The sequence below is a fragment of the Hesperophylax consimilis genome, chromosome 11 (assembly GCF_061612785.1).
Source record: "Hesperophylax consimilis isolate HC1 chromosome 11, BYU_Hcon_1.0, whole genome shotgun sequence".
Taxonomy (NCBI): domain Eukaryota; kingdom Metazoa; phylum Arthropoda; class Insecta; order Trichoptera; family Limnephilidae; genus Hesperophylax; species Hesperophylax consimilis.
This window is the reverse complement of record NC_142846.1, coordinates 7,482,429-7,499,347: the sequence shown is the minus strand read 5'-3', so window position 1 is coordinate 7,499,347 and position 16,919 is coordinate 7,482,429. Positions and strand designations below refer to the sequence as shown.

The 16,919-nt window shown below is 35.8% G+C and overlaps 1 long non-coding RNA gene across 1 annotated transcript; it reads left to right on the top strand.

Annotated features, from left to right (window-relative positions):
- Positions 1-5,471: 5,471 nt before the first annotated feature.
- Positions 5,472-13,658, top strand: LOC149419729 (uncharacterized). Its single transcript, XR_016302784.1, has 3 exons — positions 5,472-5,587; positions 9,817-9,912; positions 13,563-13,658. It is a non-coding gene; the product is annotated as an uncharacterized LOC149419729 (long non-coding RNA).
- Positions 13,659-16,919: the final 3,261 nt, after the last annotated feature.

Below are 16,919 nucleotides of genomic sequence, written 5' to 3'. Positions count from 1 at the left end.
AACGTTGTGTTGGTTTTTTGTTTCTCGGTTTAGAAACCTAGTTATCTATATATGTGTGGTATCCCTTGGTTCTTCTGAGATAGAGTGAGTTGAATCCATTACCGCTGTGTTTTAAAACCATTTTATAAACCTTATCTTCTAAGTCGCCTGCTCCCCCCCCCCCACTAGCTACTCGATTCTACCTATCGTAGGGTAATGTGAATATAATAAAGTGTTAGATTTTATATATGTGATATACATACGATAAATTTATGGTGTTAGTTGTCGGCGCCATCCATGTATATATTTTGGGAGGGGAAGGAGAGGAAAGGGAAAAATTTTTTTGAGCACGTTCGTTTATTATTTATCGTTTATTTTTGTGGATATTCAAAACATCACAGCCTCCCTTTAGTTCTAAGCCCAGCGGGTAATCTCGCTTCCTCGTGTTAATCGATCGGATTAGAAATAACTATAGGTAATTTACGTTTCTCGAATACCTCTGTATTTATTTTTTATTTTTATTTTAAATTTTATTTTAATTCTTCCAAAATGTTGAGCGCCCCTGTTCTTCGGTTTTTTCTTCGCAACCTACCATCTGTTTATTTTTTGGTTCCCGTGATTATCGGCTTGTTCTACTGGTGAGTTTTTTTCCGCCCTCAGCTTTTTCAAGTGTTTCGTGTCTCTATGGGTAGAAATTCAATATGTCATGTCACACTTGTTTATTTTAGAATTTTAAACTCTGAGTTAATTGTTTAAACAGTGTTGTTTCATCTCAATACGTTATTTGTATTATGTTCGAGTGTTATTTATTTCCATGTTGATTTGTTTTTATTTTGTGTCCTCGGCTGTGATCCGATGGTTTTTTGTCCGTCTGTGTTATTTATGACTTAAACATTCTCTGCCTTTTAGATCTGGAATAAACAATAATTGTTTACAGTTATTCTAATATCAACGGTATAAAATATGCCATATACTTCACGATATCCGAATGCAATGTTTATTTAGGATTTGTCCCAGCTATCTTATTCTTGTGTTATAATTAATCCGATTTCGATGTTTGTTTATCCTTTGGCTTCGTTGTTTATGAACATTTTAGATGTTTTTTGTCGTCACAATGAATTCAATGTTTTCCGGGTCTGTCTGTTTATTCTATTTTGCCTTTGAAGTACGATGTCTCTGTTATCATTTTTGACGATAGGTACCATTTCTTTTGCTGTTAATGTGAATTAATAAGGTTTATGAAATCCATTTTTTTCTCAACAACAGTAATGAACTCAAGCCAGCTTTTAAATCTATCTCTCCTGGTTTGCGGCATCAGATGTAATGATCTGCCCTTTCTACTTCAAACTTCTCCTTCTTCTCTTCTTTCTACGATAAATTTCCTTAAGTCCCGTAGGTAACTTTTCCATAAGGCTTTGGTTATATATATATCCGGGGAGGGAAGGTCCTCCCTGCCGTCTTTTCTTTATTACACACCCCTTCAAGAGTGTACATCCTAGTTTGTCTACGTGACGTACGACCTTGAACGTACTCATTTCACGTGACGGTTCAGTATAAAAAGGCTTCACCGAACGTTGTGTTGGTTTTTTGTTTCTCGGTTTAGAAACCTAGTTATCTATATATGTGTGGTATCCCTTGGTTCTTCTGAGATAGAGTGAGTTGAATCCATTACCGCTGTGTTTTAAAACCATTTTATAAACCTTATCTTCTAAGTCGCCTGCTCCCCCCCCCCCCACTAGCTACTCGATTCTACCTATCGTAGGGTAATGTGAATATAATAAAGTGTTAGATTTTATATATGTGATATACATACGATAAATTTATGGTGTTAGTTGTCGGCGCCATCCATGTATATATTTTGGGAGGGGAAGGAGAGGAAAGGGAAAAATTTTTTTTGAGCACGTTCGTTTATTATTTATCGTTTATTTTTGTGGATATTCAAAACATCACAGCCTCCCTTTAGTTCTAAGCCCAGCGGGTAATCTCGCTTCCTCGTGTTAATCGATGGGATTAGAAATAACTATAGGTAATTTACGTTTCTCGAATACCTCTGTATTTATTTTTTATTTTTATTTTAAATTTTATTTTAATTCTTCCAAAATGTTGAGCGCCCCTGTTCTTCGGTTTTTTCTTCGCAACCTACCATCTGTTTATTTTTTGGTTCCCGTGATTATCGGCTTGTTCTACTGGTGAGTTTTTTTCCGCCCTCAGCTTTTTCAAGTGTTTCGTGTCTCTATGGGTAGAAATTCAATATGTCATGTCACACTTGTTTATTTTAGAATTTTAAACTCTGAGTTAATTGTTTAAACAGTGTTGTTTCATCTCAATACGTTATTTGTATTATGTTCGAGTGTTATTTATTTCCATGTTGATTTGTTTTTATTTTGTGTCCTCGGCTGTGATCCGATGGTTTTTTGTCCGTCTGTGTTATTTATGACTTAAACATTCTCTGCCTTTTAGATCTGGAATAAACAATAATTGTTTACAGTTATTCTAATATCAACGGTATAAAATATGCCATATACTTCACGATATCCGAATGCAATGTTTATTTTAGATTTGTCCCAGCTATCTTATTCTTGTGTTATAATTAATCCGATTTCGATGTTTGTTTATCCTTTGGCTTCGTTGTTTATGAACATTTTAGATGTTTTTTGTCGTCACAATGAATTCAATGTTTTCCGGGTCTGTCTGTTTATTCTATTTTGCCTTTGAAGTACGATGTCTCTGTTATCATTTTTGACGATAGGTACCATTTCTTTTGCTGTTAATGTGAATTAATAAGGTTTATGAAATCCATTTTTTTCTCAACAACAGTAATGAACTCAAGCCAGCTTTTAAATCTATCTCTCCTGGTTTGCGGCATCAGATGTAATGATCTGCCCTTTCTACTTCAAACTTCTCCTTCTTCTCTTCTTTCTACGATAAATTTCCTTAAGTCCCGTAGGTAACTTTTCCATAAGGCTTTGGTTATATATATATCCGGGGAGGGAAGGTCCTCCCTGCCGTCTTTTCTTTATTACACACCCCTTCAAGAGTGTACATCCTAGTTTGTCTACGTGACGTACGACCTTGAACGTACTCATTTCACGTGACGGTTCAGTATAAAAAGGCTTCACCGAACGTTGTGTTGGTTTTTTGTTTCTCGGTTTAGAAACCTAGTTATCTATATATGTGTGGTATCCCTTGGTTCTTCTGAGATAGAGTGAGTTGAATCCATTACCGCTGTGTTTTAAAACCATTTTATAAACCTTATCTTCTAAGTCGCCTGCTCCCCCCCCCCCACTAGCTACTCGATTCTACCTATCGTAGGGTAATGTGAATATAATAAAGTGTTAGATTTTATATATGTGATATACATACGATAAATTTATGGTGTTAGTTGTCGGCGCCATCCATGTATATATTTTGGGAGGGGAAGGAGAGGAAAGGGAATGATTTTTTTTTCAAGCTAAGATTGACTCCTCCTCTTACCAAACAAAACTGATGGATGATAATTTGAGCAAGGCGATCGATATCTGCGTGTCTGGATATCACAACCGGCCGGGTCTCCCCTTGTTCCAAATCGGCAACCTTCACGCCAGAATAAAGAAAACCAGGTCTCTTCACCAATTTCAGAATTGCCCCAATCTCATACACCTCCAGGAAAATCTACTTTACTGAGTGTAGAAGGGGAAAGCCATGACATCCCTTGTCACGAATCTAGTCGCGAAAATGTGACACGTAAGGTCCTAAGTTACGAGCCACCTCTAGAAAACATTGTAACTCCCACGCCGTCGGGGATTTACATCCCTTTCTAGGTCAATACATAGATAACACACGACGATCTTGTCGACATTTAGCCTGCTTTTTAACGATAGGTTGTGTGCCTACCCATTCAGCCAATTATCATGTGAGATATATGTAAGGTCTACTCGAAATGCCAAATTTAGGATGAGGACTGTCTGTATTTTAATATTCGGTTCTAGTAATTATTTTATGAGGTTACTAGCATCCTCGTGTATTAGGTATGGGTAACTCCTACTGAATACCTATCCTCTCAGGTAGGTATAAACGGATAATTGGTTTGATTTTTGCATTTAATTTAAAGAGGCTGCCTACCTCTCGAAAGGTACCTGTTGAGAAAAGTTGTTCGGTTGGTAGTTTTATTTCGGAGATTACCATCTCCCTCTTTCGACTTTAGATTTGTTTTTGTGCATCCCAATTCGTAACTTAGAAAGTCAAACAATAGATGAAAAGTATTAAATTAGAAAGTCAAATAACAGAAGAAAAGTTTTCATTCTGTTTTGTCTGGTTGCATCCGATCGCTTTCTATTTGGGCGGTCATACGCTAGCAAAACTTCCCCTTTGACTGACTGTACCTGCGTCTTGTCCTATATATGAAAAGGTCGTTGACTCGTCTCTCGCTCACAGCTGATTGACGGTTCGCCTAGCACATCCCTGTTAATGATAACATTATTTGGGCGGCAGGTGTCGTAAACTTAGTTCCTGTACCTCGGTTGTATCCGTCTTTTAAAAAGGTCCTCTGAAATTTAATAAATAATATAAAAAAACTCACCCAGTTAGTCACCTCTCATTCTCAGCGTGAAGCTTACCTGGTTACACTATATAGCTAAATCACTTTAATTTTCGACCTCCTCCCTACGCTTATAAAAGGGTAATTAAATATTCCTGTAAATAAAATTGTACCTCCCTAATCTGTCAGGATTCGAACCCACAGTTAATGATATATTTGTTTCTCTGGTTTTCGGTCCCCGTGGATAAATGCCATCTCGCCAAATCAATAACCTAGCCCGATTAAACACTTCCCGCCTTTAAGTACATTCACTCTGTTTTAAAAACGCAATCATTATTTTTATTATTTTCATGTTTTTAAGACAAGCAATCTAGTTCGAACTGTATACGAAATCACGTTTAAATCAACACAACTTTATAACACAATCGCGATTGCACAACACCTGGCGCCCCTGAGGTGGGTTTTTACAAAACGGCGCTCTACAAATTATCTAATTATTATTATTGTCATTATTATTAATTGTTTTCTCACTGAGTCAAACCACTTTCACTTCACACAAACACCGGATCAATAATCTTTCACTTTAATTCAATATTCCGCAATATTCTCTAATACCATTTGAATTCAATAATTAACTGTAATTTCAAACAACACTTCTGATTTGTATCCATTTCTCGGGGCTGTCAATGCACCCAAGTTCAAGACTCGACTGTCCCTCCGGTCTCTCCTTTCCCGTGGGAATCTGTTTACTCCAGGCCTGTCTGTCAATAAATCTTCCGTCGTTGTCTAAACAAAAAATTTTTTTGAGCACGTTCGTTTATTATTTATCGTTTATTTTTGTGGATATTCAAAACATCACAATCTTCATGTGATACCATACTGCGTGTATTGCATGAACTGTCTCAGCGCCAACTGTTGTAGAATCTCGGAAATTGTAACTGGCTGGTATTGGAGGCCGGCCGGTACTGTAGGACCTCCCCCTAGTGCTTCTTTGTGTCTGATTGATACAATTAATCCAAAAGTTATCCATGGCTTAACCGGTTTAAATTTTGAAGATTGTTTTCTGGAATCAATGAATTGTGCAGTACTTACGTGCGTTGATAGTTTTTTTTCAAATAGTTCGAAACATTTATTCGTGTCATTACAATTGAAGATGTCGTGCCATTTCTCTTTATCTAGATTATGTATTAGGGCATTTATGTTGAGCGTTTTGCGTCGGCCGTTGTCCTTCTCCGGAGTCAGAGTTATTATAGTATTGGTAAACATTTTTTATCGTAATTGTACGTGAAAATGCACCCGAAATGATCTGTGATTGTCGTTTGTATGACTGCAGATACTATGTTTTTTATATCTTGAATATTTGTGAACACATGATCTATGCACGAAGGTCGTTGACCTGGGATAATTAGCGTAAATGAATTAATACACGAAATATAATTTAATTCTGCCATCATATTCATATAGTTATCTTTGTCATAGGATGAGTAATCATTTGCGATATTGAGGTTAATGTCTCCGACAATGATGGTTTTCTTATTTCTGTTCGCAAGAAGAATGTGTTTTAGTTCATCTACATAGGTTGGTAATATTGAGGCATGGGTTCTATATATGGCGAATAAGCTAAAGGTGTACTTTTGGAAACTGATTTCCATATTTAAAATGTTTACATTGTGCATGTGGATTTCTCTGTAGAAAGTCACAACATATTTATTTGAAATAAATATTGCGATTCCGCTGTTTTTAATAATTTGGGTATTTGTTGCATAGTATGTATAACCCGGAATATTATAATTTATATCACTTGATGAATGTGTCTCTGTTAATATTATGCAGTCTAGTCTGTTAAGTGATTTTATTGTTACCAGGAGTTCGTCTAAATTCAATTCTATGCTCCTGACATTCATATGAAATATGGTTAGGCTAACTTCGGAATTTATCGCTAATATGTTGTTTGTTTCGTTCACCGATGTATATATTCTTCCGTCTATTGATATGGTTTTATCTATAGCATTTACCACAAAGTCATCCGTATCGAAGAAATAATAATATTGAAATTCATTAGTAGCCGTGAATCACCTTTGTTCGTTTCACTGTTGGAGTTAGATTTTATGGAGAACGGACTTCTTGAGAGCCTTTGTGTTTTTTTATCGCTAATAAGTAGGTGTGCTATTTTATTCATATTTTATTCTCTCTTTGGCGATTTGAAGAATTTTTTGTCTGTATGTGCAGTTGATGCTATCAGCACTGTGGTCGTTCGATATGTTTGCTTTGAATTTTCTATTATTGCAGGAACAGTTGTAACAGATTGGTTTATTGTTTCTTTCTGTGCATTTTGCTAGGGTGTGATCTTTTGCACAATGGGGGCAGGTAGGAGGTTACGTTCTGTTCAGGCATCTTAATGCTGTGTGTCCATACTTCAGGCAATGATAACACTGCGTAAGGGGGTTAAGATCTTCAATTGGGACTCTTTGGTATTTTATATTGATTTTTCCAATGTTAACTAGTATTTTTATGATGGCTCCTGACGTTTGTAGTAAGTAGTTTGACATGTCTTGTTGGGACGTCTTTTGTTAGTCGAATTTTTTGAGTTTGATTTCTTTTATGAGTTTGAAATCATCCTTTCGGAAATTTTGTAGCCCCTCATTTTACTGAGTTATGCCTAAGACTATTTCATCCTCTGACAAATTTGATTGTAATCTTTTTACGATCATGATTGGTTTTCTCTTTTTTGTTTCTTCAGCGTTTATGTCTTCGCCGAATGTTTCATTTATTTTTGTGGCCAATTTTTGTACGTCTTCTTTTTTTGCACATGAGATTATGATTTTTTGATCACCAATTTTTTTAAATTCAGTTACACCAACTTTCATTTTGGTTACATCTATGTTTTTTTCGATTCTTTTTCTCATTTCTTCAGCCTTGAAGTTTTTAGTCGTTGATATAATGATAGCGTGCTTTTGTGAAATTTGTTTCTCGATTTTGCTAATTGTTTTTGTGGCTTGCGCATATGTTTTTATATTTTTTACCACGAAACTCTCTAATTTCTCACTATAGTGCTCATTGCTTGTTATAATTTGCTCTTGTAGACTTATAATTTTTTTTTTGTAGCGCACTATTTTCTATTATAATTTGTTCTTCTAGTTTCTTTAGGTTGTTTTCCAAACTCAGTTTTATTCTTGAATCTTTAACAGATGTGATCTTTGCGATATCGCTCTTTATATCTTCGATAATGTCATCCATGTTCTTTCTTAATACGCTCGCCCGTCCGGGCGAGGTACTTTGCGAGGTAGAAATGTAGTACAATACTCGATACGATACACTAGACCAGTGTTCCGCAAACTTTTTATGTTCACGGTACACCTAACTAATCAAGAAATTTTAACGGTACACCAAAGAAAAAAAAACAAGGTAAATTTTGGATAGGATTGGCTAGGTTTATTACGAATAACGGCGAACTTTGAGATTAAACTACGAAAGCTGCATGACATCATAATTTAAAAAAATATCTCAGGTTTTGAATGGTTTGTTTGGCAAAGCAGGGTTTGTCTAGCCGGGTTTGTGTAATTATGATTGATATTTATCACATATCAGTGACAGAATGACCGCGAACTGTCACCAAATCGGTTCGAGAAGTGAATTTTAATTTTACGCAATTGATAATTAAAATGCATCTTTTTCCGCCGCCACCAAGCCAAAAAGTTTCCTTTTATAGTAATTACGGCATATCTAAAGTTTTTTTCTAAAAATTATTCGTAATAAGCGTGGCCACTCCGAACCAAAATTTACCAAAAAGAATATTTTATTAATATTTATTATTAAAATCAATATAACATGAAAAGATGTTTTATGCGAAATGTGAGCCTGTTTATAACTGTTGATAACGCTGCTCGCATCTCTTCGTCGATCGTCCTCAGGCGTTCTCTTTTTTTTGACTTTATCGTGAGAGTTGAAAACCCCAATTCGCATAAATAAGTCGTGGCAAATGGTAATAGAATTGCAATAGCTCGCTTTGACAGCAGTGGATACTCATTATTTACGTGGAGCCAAAAATGTGCTAACTCTGTTTCAGAAAATTTTAATTTTAGTGTCCGATCAGTTTTAAGCTCCATGAATTCGTAATGTTATGTTGTCACGCGCATGCACCCCGATAGCTCGTGCGCAATCACGTGATAATGTAGCAATAGCACCCCACTTATGTAGTGTAGCACACGTGATAATGTAGCGTAGCGGCGTAGCACACGGCCACTTTGCAGCGATCGAGTCCCACCCACGCCACCTCCCGCCGCCGCGCCGCACAGAAAAGTAAAGACCGATTTACAGAGCACTTTCTGAGAAGTGACGCGGGACTCGCGGCACACTTACAAATGGCCACGGCACACCAGTGTGCCGCGGAGCACACTTTGCGGAACACTGCACTAGACGAATACTGCGTACGACCGCACTCTTGTAGCAATAAAATGCAACTGATTTTATATTTTATGTATTATATTCTTATGTATATATTTTTCCCCTATTTATAAGTAAAAATATTTGTATATGTTTTTAGCTGCTGTTTAAGTCAATCCGTGAGAAATAGTTTGGATGCAGGTGAATTCTTTAGTTGATGTTTTGTATATTCTTGTCAATTGATATCTGTTTTTTCTCCTAAAAAAAAAGTTTATTTTCTACCGACCATATCAAGATTGAATCGAGGTCGGCCTGCAGTTTTCAATAATCATCATCTGATTCGATTTCCATCATCAGTTTCATGTCATCCGCGAATAGTAGACATGAGCTGTGACGTATGCAGTCCTGAATGTCATCTATCAGAATAAGGAATAACATGGGACCGAGATTCGATCTTTGACGAGTTCTTGACAGAGCTGCAAACTTATGGGAGTCGTATACATTTACATTTACATACTGATTTCTATCTTTTAAATATGACGCAAAAAATGTCAGTAAAGGTTGATTAAAACCTATTTTATGCATCTTTTTAATTAGAATATCGTGATCTACTCGGTCAAATGCCTTTGCAAAGTCCGTGTAGATTACGTCCGTCTGATGCCTACAGTCTAGGCCTTGTGCTACCCGTCGAGAGAAAGAGAGTAAGTTGGTTACCGTTGATTTCTTCGGTAAGAAGCCATGTTGATTACCTCTTAAGAAAGGCGTGATTTGTGGACTGATTTTATCACAGATAATCATTTCAAAAATTTTTGGAATTGTTTACTGCAACTGGTATAATTTCTTTTCATCAGTCACTTGCACTTGTAATTTGTATAGGGTCTACTGTTAATTAAAATTCATTTATATGAATAAGCGTAAAAGACTTGTGATCTTTTCAGATAGGAAGGTGCTGCATGAACTTACTAGAAAATTCCGCTGAAGAAGAAGCCATGGAATGCTTTGCTGGAATTAAAAATAATTCTGACTTTCAACCGGTAAGTACAATTACAGCATAACTCTGCACAATATATTGACTATCTGACAGTTCTCGTGTTTTTAAAAAAATCTATATTGTAATTTTTTTCAATTTCTTCTAAAATGTCTCCAGTAGTCATTTATCGCAGAACGGTTAGGTTAGAGGAGGGAGGGGAATGGGGGGAGGGCCACGTGCTCCTCCATACATTTATTGCAGAACGGTTAGGTTAGAGGAGGGAGGGGAATTGGGGGAGGGCCACGTCCTCCTCCATACATTTATCGTAGAACGGTTAGGTTAGAGGAGGGAGGGGAATGGGGGGAGGGCCACGTGCTCCTCCATACATTTATCGCAGAACGGTTAGGTTAGAGGAGGGAGGGGAATGAGGGGAGGGCCACGTGCTCCTCCATACATTTATCGCAGAACGGTTAGGTTAGAGGAGGGAGGGGAATGAGGGGAGGGCCACGTGCTCCTCCATACATTTAAAAATACTAATATCTCCTCAGAGATAAGTGCAGGCACATCTGCCAAAGGAAAGAGAAAATGTATTTTATTAAATTGGTGAAACCAGATGGATGGAAAGACATGAAGCGGTTTTTGACTTTTCTGGACGTATTGCCATGTATTCTGAAATTTTGAAAAATGGTCGACGAAGGGGTTAAGTGCTAGATCTGCATTTTCGATCCATGACGTCGGAATTTCCGGTAAACTTGGTAATCCTCGCTGATATTTTAAGAAGACGCAATCGAAATTGGCACAGAAATCATGGTCCGCAGAATTACCGGCTGTCAACCAAATGGGTCGAATATTCAGACTCAGTCTATTGAAGAGTATTTACTAACTTAAAAAAAATATACATATATATTATTTTTAATATCATCCATGTTCCCTACCGCTCAGATGCAAATAATCGGACAGTTGCAAAAGCTGCTCTCGCATAACTTCAGTGACGAAGATATTGAGGATGTTTTGCAAGGTGATGAAGTAAATAAAGAGGAATATTGAAGACAATATTAGTGATTTTTAAACGAAAATCTGAAACAGAAAAATCAGAAAAAGAAACGGTCACATCTGGGACTCGAACCCAGGACCCTTGTCTTTCCGGGACAATGCTCTACCAACTGCGCTAATGGGACCCTATCCTCTTCGGTCACTTTTAACTGTATCATACTTCGAATAAGAACCACCAACATTGTCTTCATTTTTTCACCGCACATTTTTATTGGCAACTATCTTTATGTATGATCGCAAGATTCAACCCGAACTAACCGTTTCTTTTTCTGATTTTTCTGTTTCAGATTTTCGTTTAAAAATCACTAATATTGTCTTCAATATTTAAATATTACAATTTGAGGTTTTACTCAATAAAAAATATTCCGAAAAATAATAATTCATTTCTAGACTTGCAGAAAAGTCAATAGATGTCGCACATTAAAAATAAAAACAATAAGATAGGTTTATCTAAAAAAAAGACGCTGTCTAGGATTGCATTTAGTTCGGGTTGAATCTTGCGATCATACATAAAGATAGTTGCCAATAAAAATGTGCGGTGAAAAAATGAAGACAATGTTGGTGGTTCTTATTCGAAGTATGATACAGTTAAAAGTGACCGAAGAGGATAGGGTCCCATTAGCGCAGTTGGTAGAGCATTGTCCCGGAAAGACAAGGGTCCTGGGTTCGAGTCCCAGATGTGACCGTTTCTTTTTCTGATTTTTCTGTTTCAGATTTTCGTTTAAAAATCACTAATATTGTCTTCAATATTTAAATATTACAATTTGAGGTTTTACTCAATAAAAAATATTCCGAAAAATAATAAATAAAGAGGATCTACCTTGTTTTTAGCTTTGAAGGAAGAGCTAAAATTTGGCAAAAGATGACAAAATATTATGCCGAAGTCTCCAGCAGACAACTACATATCTTCGCAGCAGAATAATGGAAAATCTTTTTCAATTATTTTTGGCTTTAATGCATATCCATCAAGACATGGCGTCAAAAATGAACGCAAAGTAGGGGAAGGGAGGGCTAGATGGAAGGAGCGGGCAAGATGGAAACTATCTACCTATCGCAAACCGCGCGACAAAGTGCCCGTGTCTCTAGGCACACAGATATATGCGGCCATGTTGTATTTATGTCCGGTGACTCAGTTCGGCTGGCGCCACCAAGCGACTTGCACGCGTGTTTTGTATTTTCTCGACGAATTATTACAAAATCATTGGACTGGAAAGTGTGATTGCTCATACAAAGTAAGTAATACTACCATTTTGTTTTTATAAACACTAAATATAAGGGATAGATTGTATGAATTGATATTTAAAGAGGAAAAAATTAAAGGATTTTCTAAAATATTGATATTATTATTGGCAGTTAGCTTATGGGCAAGATGGAAAATTGCATTTTAGGGCAAGATGGAATAGTTTCCATTTTGCCCGCGTGGAATTATTTTGATTTCTGTTTTAATTTTTTTCAACTAATTGAGAATGATTGTCTTTATAGATGATGTTCAAGTATATTAGAAAGAGCGACATAGGATCTTGGACTGAAGAAACAATGCAGATAGCGATGGACGAAGCTGTAACTACTACAATACGCGCAGCTTCATTGAAATATGGAATTGCGATCGGAACCTTACACCGCTATATCAAAAAAGGAACCGCGTCCAAGAATATAGGTAGATTTCAAACTGTTTTTTCGAAAGAACTTGAGAGAAAAATTTGTGACCTTGCCATTGAACGGGACACCCTTTTTTACGGCTTAACAAAAGAAAGTCTACAGCAATTTGCTTATGAGGTGGCGGTACAAAACAAAATAAGGAGCTGAAAGTGAAACCAAAATTAGTCCTCAATCCGGTCATCAATGGCAAGGACAACAAAGGAAAGTAAAAAGGAAAGGGTAAAAGAAAGGGAAAAAAAGACAGAAAAAGGTGAGAACATACTACAACATCCGGAGCAGTCAACACAAGATGATGTGTTGCGTATATTATGTAGAGAAGCATATGCGGAACCGCCCACAGAGGACTGGGTACAGTGTCCAAAGTGTTGTGGTTGGGCACATGAACTATGTTCAGATATAGAAAACTGTTGTTTTTTATGTGTCAACTGTAAAATGTAAGGATATCCTATTCATTCCATCTTGCCCTCAGGGTTAGGGAATTTTTCCTGTTTTTCTTTTACGAGTCCAGATTTTATACTCAACTTTAATTATTTTTAATAACTTAATTTTATAAGCATGTAAGATGTCTATCTCTAAAGACTTATTAAAATAAAGGATTGATATTATGTTGTTGTATTATTTTTTTTACATCTTAAAGTTGAGCCTTCCATCTTGCCCTGCCTTCCCTTATTGGATATTTTCAGCTGGAAAAAAAGAAATTTGTCTTATTATTTATGTTTTTTTAGTATTTTCGTATTAATAACCTTTATATCAAAATAACAAGTATATTTCTTACAGTTATTTTTGTATGTTGTTTGCTAATCACAAATTTGAGAATTTTTTTTGCCCGTCTGACCCTAGTGCCCCTCCCAGAAAAAATCCTGGATCCGTCCTTGAATAGTCCGTTATATATAACATAACTGATTAGCACTTTCATTGTTTTAAATATATTATTATATCTCTTTTACGTATGTACACACGGTTAACACAGTGTATATTTAAAAGTTTATCCGTTTTTTTCAGTGTGTTGTAAATACTTGCCTTATGAAGAAGAAAAACCTTCTAAATTCTGACAATAAGATCGACATAGCAGTCTTCACAAAATACATTAAACAACACTTGAAGGTATTCTCCCTGGCTATAGAGACATCTTTGGAGAAATGTGTCACTGAAACGGAAACATCCTTGTGCATGCCGTTGGCATTTCTTGCATGTGTATCCAATGCGTTGATGAGGGTAAATATCGCGTTGATATTTAATGGATTTGTGATTTATTTAATAGCGAGAATGTTTTTATATGTTGAATACAATTTTATAACGCAATTCGTAAAGCAACATTGCATCTGCAAATTGTTTACGTACACTAAATGCATCAATTTTGAAAAATACATTTGCATCCAGATAATAATTATGATTCAATGTTATTTACATGTTATGCATAAAATGGAGTTAACTCTAGATGGCTTGATTCGTATGCAAATTATAGTTGCAATGTTTGCGAAAGCTTTCGTATTCGTCTTATTATGAATCCATGCATTGAAGCAGCTTTATTTGTGAATTTATACATTAACCCCACACAGGACGCCCTGAGGAAAAAAAATACCCTCAGGGCCTGTGTCATCTTTGGGGATGATGTGTGGAGGGTATTTTTAAGGAAAGAAAAGGGAGGAAGATCAAAGAAGGAAAAGTGAATTAGAGGTGGGTAGGAATCTAGGGATCAATGTGTACAGGAGTGACGGACGAATGATGTATCCCTCCCGCTGCGGCGCAAGGCGATGGGTCAAGATAGACCAGTTAGAGAGGTCAAAGCGTCTCCCCAAATCTACCTTAAATTCTAAAATTAAAAATGACACTGAAATCGAAATTATTGTTTCCGAAAATTGGGTTACGAAAACATTTATCAAAAGAAAAGTGCATTATTTCTTAGTCAACAGATAGAAAGAGGCAATGCTTTCTAACCTTTGTTGGTCAGCAAGGACCAAATTTGTGTCCCAAGATACTATGAATTATTCGATTGAATATGTAAGGCACGCCATATCTAAAGTTGATATATTGATGGTGCCAATGTTTTTGTAAAAAATTTCTATTAAAAACTTCTATTCTTTTCAGGTTTTTATTAAAAATTCATCGACTGTCAAGAAAATTACCACATCAAAAAATGATGAAATGTCTTTTATACTATGCTATGCCTTATTCTGTACATTAATCAAGTTTTGTTCTTTTATGGAATGCCCTCCAGCTTTGTGGGTCAAAACTGAAGAATGCACAACTCTCAAAAAGTTTTTGGTTGACTGCCCAAATGTTAATATTGCTTGATAAGGAAGAACTGAAGTTTCAATCAAATACAGCTATTTTAAAAATAGAATTATAACAAAATGTTTAATGAAATGTATACAGTGTTTTATTCACATTTTTTAAATCTTGCTTGAAAAGTAAATTCTTCCCAAAAAATTACCTTTCCCATAACTATTAGTTTTTGATATTCCGTTCCTGTGATGCACCCAATGATGTGAAATACATAGGTTTATCTTACCAAACTAGTGATAAAAATACCACCATCTCCAATTTGATAGATCAGTAGGAATACAACATGTATATCTGCCTTTACTTAAGCAGACTTCGGGTGTTGGGAACTCTTATAATCAGTAACAGGTTCTCAATATAATACTGTTTATTTACGTTACAATTACCTGTATATAATCTCCATCGTTAGTACCTGAGAACAGGGCATGAGTAAATCTTGCCTAGACCATATCAATGTTAAAAATGTTAACCTAATCAACTCATTTGTTTTTCACACTACAATTTCAGACCACTACACCACAGCTCTCTGTCTTAAAAACAAACCTCCCACTGATGCTAAAATTAAATATGTCCCTCGAACAAATTACAATAACTTAGTCGAAGACTTGCGATCAGAAAACTGGCAAAACGTTCTAGACCAAATTGATACTGACTCAGCAATGAATGAATTTATCACAAAATTACATTCATATATATCTAAACACACTAGTCACATACACATAACAAATAATCAAGTAAAACTCACACCTTGGATCTCCCCTGGCCTTGTCAAATCTATTCACAGAAGGAATCAATTACACGAAAAGGCGAAAAGATGTCCTGAAAATATTTTAGTACAAGCTCATTATAAAAAGTATAGGAATTTATGTAAACATTTAATTAAATCGACCAAAGAAAATTATTATAAAAAAATTATTTACGAAAATAACTGTACGCCAAAACGTCTGTGGGAAACTTTTCGTAATATATCTAAAACAAAAATTAATAAATCTTCCGAAATTAAATCGTTATACATTAATAATATAAACTGTTCAGACCCAAAAATTATGGCAAATTTTGCCAATAATTATTTCACTTCAGTGGGAGTCACTCTTGCGAAAAAAATTCTTGATAAACTTAATACTACTGAAATTGATCTCGCTAAGTTTACTACCTCTAATTTCGGTCATAAAATAGACAGTGTACAAACAACGACAAACGAAGTCATGAAAATAATTGACGATCTTAAGTCATCAAATGCTTGTGGTCCTGATAAAGTCTCATCAAATCTGTTAAAACTTATTAAATACTCAGTCGCAATACCGATCGCGTTCATTTCGAATCTAAGCTTTAAATCAGGAATATTCCCCAATCATTTAAAACATTCAGTAGTTATATTGCTTCACAAAAATGGTGACAAATCGCATGTACATAATTACCGGCCAGTTTCTTTGCTAAATTCGGTCTCGAAAATTATTGAAAAAATTGTAAAAAATCGCCTTAGCACATATCTGGAAGATAATAACATTCTTTCTAATAGACAATACGGCTTCCGACCAGGTTTAAGCACAGAAAACGCTATCGCTAACCTGACAAAAATCATCTCTAATAATATCGACGGAGGAATTAAATGTACTGCACTATTCCTGGATCTAGCCAAAGCGTTCGACACTATATCACATAAAATTCTGTTGAAAAAACTACAGTGCGTTGGAATACAGGGTCAACTATTAAAGTGGATGGTTAGTTATTTAGAAAACAGAAGCCAAAGAGTGAACATTAATGATACTCTAAGCGATTCAGCAAATATTAAATTTGGTGTACCTCAGGGAAGTACTCTAGGGCCAATTTTGTTTAATATATATATTAATGAGCTATGTAACAGTTCCCTTGCCGACCACATTATTACCTTTGCAGACGATACGGTCTTGTTATTTGAAGGTAAAAACTGGAATGAAGTTCACAGTAAAGCAGAAGCTGGTATAAACAGTGTTAAACAATGGCTTGATAATAATCTACTCACACTCAACACGGAGAAAACAAAATTCATCCGCTTCAGTGCAACTCAAGCGGGACAACCGAAAGAAACACAAAACA